At 43.3% G+C, this 3,080-nt stretch overlaps 1 long non-coding RNA gene across 1 annotated transcript in view; it reads right to left on the reverse strand.

Moving 5' to 3' along the window:
* The window catches only part of LOC114634515, a 14,971-nt gene extending 12,333 nt beyond the window's left edge, over positions 1–2,638 (reverse strand). The window contains exon 1 of the long non-coding RNA XR_003713338.1: positions 2,542–2,638. This is a non-coding gene — a long non-coding RNA (uncharacterized LOC114634515). The remainder of the gene's footprint in view (positions 1–2,541) is intronic.
* Between the last annotated feature and the right edge of the window lie 442 nt (positions 2,639–3,080).

Consider the following 3,080-nt stretch of genomic DNA (forward strand, 5'->3'; position numbering starts at 1 on the left):
ATCTATCTATCTATCTATCTATCTATCTATCTATCTATCTATCTATCAACATTATATATGTGTGTATATGTTATATATACATATATATTATATATTTACTAACAAGGCTCCACTCTGGGCCATTTTACCAACATATTTACTAACTGTCGTCATCCCTACAGCTGTCTATGCATGTGGTTTACTCCCATATATGGTAAGCTAGTATCAATCATCACGTTCATAGCAAACCCGAGGTGATCTCTCTTCTTTGTGCAGAGACAGTTAATGTGCACACTGCTGTGGTTGTTTAGCCCAGCACTATAGTACTCACGTGTTATCATTTAATCAAAGTGACTCTCTGCTCCCCTACACACTCAGCCGTCTATTTGCTGGTATTCACTTTTGGATCTACTTTTGAAAAGAGTCTCTGTGGATATCTGTTTACTTCGCTCTTGCCCTTGATATCAAAACTGTCACCACCACATGGCTGATGGGTAAGCATCGTGCTGCTGAGGGAAGAGTCACATGAGCACTTAATCACAGCTCTCCCGGCTCTGGCTTATAACCCACCATCACTGTAACTAGTGTGGTGTACATCACGTCATTGCAGTAAAAATTGATGTTTGTCGGGGTGCTGCGTAGTTAGGACTCTCTATAGTCAACTGAAAAGGCCTTTGTGTTTGGGGAGTGGAATTATAATTTCCCCCCAATGTCTTCATCTTTTCAGCAGAAAAATGGGCATGTGCCCAAAATGCACCATATGTAATTAAAGTAGAAGATGGGATCCCATTGTTCTGAAGGGGCACTCAGGCACCAGAGACTGAGAACAGGAGGAAGAATAGGTTCTTGTCAGAGCTCTGCCTCATCTATTTCCCACCTGCCCTCATTTTTTCTTTATTTTAATTAATTAATTAGTTAATTAATTAATTAACTTGTTTATTTTGAGGCTAGAGAATCAGGTCAGGGACACAAGAATGCTAAGCAAGCCCTCTACCATTGGGCCTCAGCCCTGTAGCTTTCTTTCTATGCCTGTTGCCTTCCTTAAATCTTTCCTGTTCACAATGGCAGCTTTTTCTTCTACGAAGCAAAGAAGTTAGATTAGATCAGATTAGATTAGATTAGATGTGGGGTATTGATAAAATTGTAGGAATATCTTCCTATGAAAAACTTCTGTGTGGAAGGGTTATGGGGGGGAGTGTACTAAATGAAGTGGCTTTTGGTTTATTTTAAGAGAGAGATGGAGGGAGGGAGGAAAGGAGAGAAGAGAGAGACAGAGAGACAGAGAGAGAGACAAAGAGAGAGAGTCAGAGAGACAGAGAGAGACACACACACACACACACACAGAGAGTCAGAGAGACAGAGAGAGAGAGACAGAGAGAGAGAGAGAGAGATATGCACAGAAACAGAGAAAGAGCAGAATAGCAAACTGTGCTCACTGGGAACCAGTTAATAATGCTGTCGATTCCCACTCTGTTGCAGTATAATGGAGCTAAGAGTCTCATTATTCAGAAACATGCAAATACAGCGATTCCAATCTTCACACACAGACACTAATCACCACGCCAGCCCATCACGCTATGTAATTTGCTCTGTGAACTCAGGCACATAAAATATATCACTGTCATCGCTGGCTAGTCGCAGCAGGACTGAAGACAGCACCAGAATAGCCCATGTTTGAAAGGGGACATGCTGAGGACCGCATTCTCAAAAGAAAAAAAAAAAAATTCCGGGCCAAACACAATGGCCTCTGATTGGATTTGCAGAACCACTGGCTGTAAAAGGACATAGCTGTCCTCAAATGGCACTAGACATGGGAATTGGAAATGAGGGTTCCCCGTGACCTTAAAGAGTCTCTGTTGCTGACTTCCACTCCACAAGAAGTAAAGGCCTTTGGGAGCCTCTTTGCCTTAGTCCTGTGTGGCCTGAAGCTGGAAGTCTCTTAGCCACATGTGGGTCGGGCACTTGAAATGGGGCTTGTGCAGCTTAGACGAGCTGGAAGTGTAAAGTGAACACTAAATTTCAGACTGGGAGGGAAATAAACGTAAGATCAATCCTACTTATTCATTTGAAACCAGGTTTCATGAGATCACGACAGTCTTCATACCTGATGCGTAGCAGAGGGTGATCTTGAACTGGTTCTCCTGCTTCTACCTCCCAAGTGCTGGGATTATAGATGCTTCTTGTTTATGTGTACTGGAATCAAACCCAGGGCTTTTCTGCATTCTAGGGAGACATTGCCAACTATATCCTATTCAAGCCCTTAGTAGCATATTTTGTATTGATTATTATTTGATTAATAATCAAAGCAATTAGATTATTAGTAGCAAAGGGTCTGTGGGTCGAGACCATTTTGGCAAACCTCTACTCTCCAAAAATGTTTACATTGTGATAACTGTGGAGGTGGAGTTTAGGCAGAATACTAACAATTTTCTCTGTCTCTCTCTTTCTTGAGAACACGACAACTCCCCCCCCCATGTGTGTGTGTGGAGCCCCGCAGCCCCCCTGTGTGTGTGTGTTTTTGTTCCTCTCAACAAAAATCAGATTCCCTTGGAGATACTTCACCCTGGTTTGGGAGCCAGCTTCCTCACGGCTGTTGAGGTGCACAGGCCTTCCTTGATATGCAGCCTTGTACCTCTGTGACATAACTGACTCCTCACACCAGAGACTCAGGGAAAAACATGTGCCTGTTTTGGCAAAGGAGACATTGCTGCCAAGGACACCAAAGTATTGGAGGAGGACTTTGACCCCCACTGTCACTGGAATGTGAGTCTGACTTTGATTTAACCCCTTATCTTCCAGTATCCTGCCATGTGGCCCAGACTCCAAATTAGGGTTCAAACCTCTTGTCTGTGCCTACTGTGTAGCTGGAACAGTAGGTAGGCTCCTCCATGTTTGGCTCAGGTTTAACCTTTTTTTCTCTCTCCCAGAAAAACTAGGAGGAGGGTAGGAAAAACAAAAAAACAAAGTCACAAATCGAGCTTGGTAGTCAGTCCGTGGTGTAAAGAGAGTCGGGAGTCCTGGGTTGATGCTGTATCCTCCTGTAGATTCACATCCTCCAAACAGCTAAGCTAGCTTTGGATACATCAGTATGTGTGAGATTC

This window comes from Grammomys surdaster, unplaced genomic scaffold, assembly GCF_004785775.1.
Source record: "Grammomys surdaster isolate TR1022 unplaced genomic scaffold, NIH_TR_1.0 958, whole genome shotgun sequence".
In the NCBI taxonomy this organism is placed as follows: Eukaryota; Metazoa; Chordata; class Mammalia; order Rodentia; family Muridae; genus Grammomys; species Grammomys surdaster.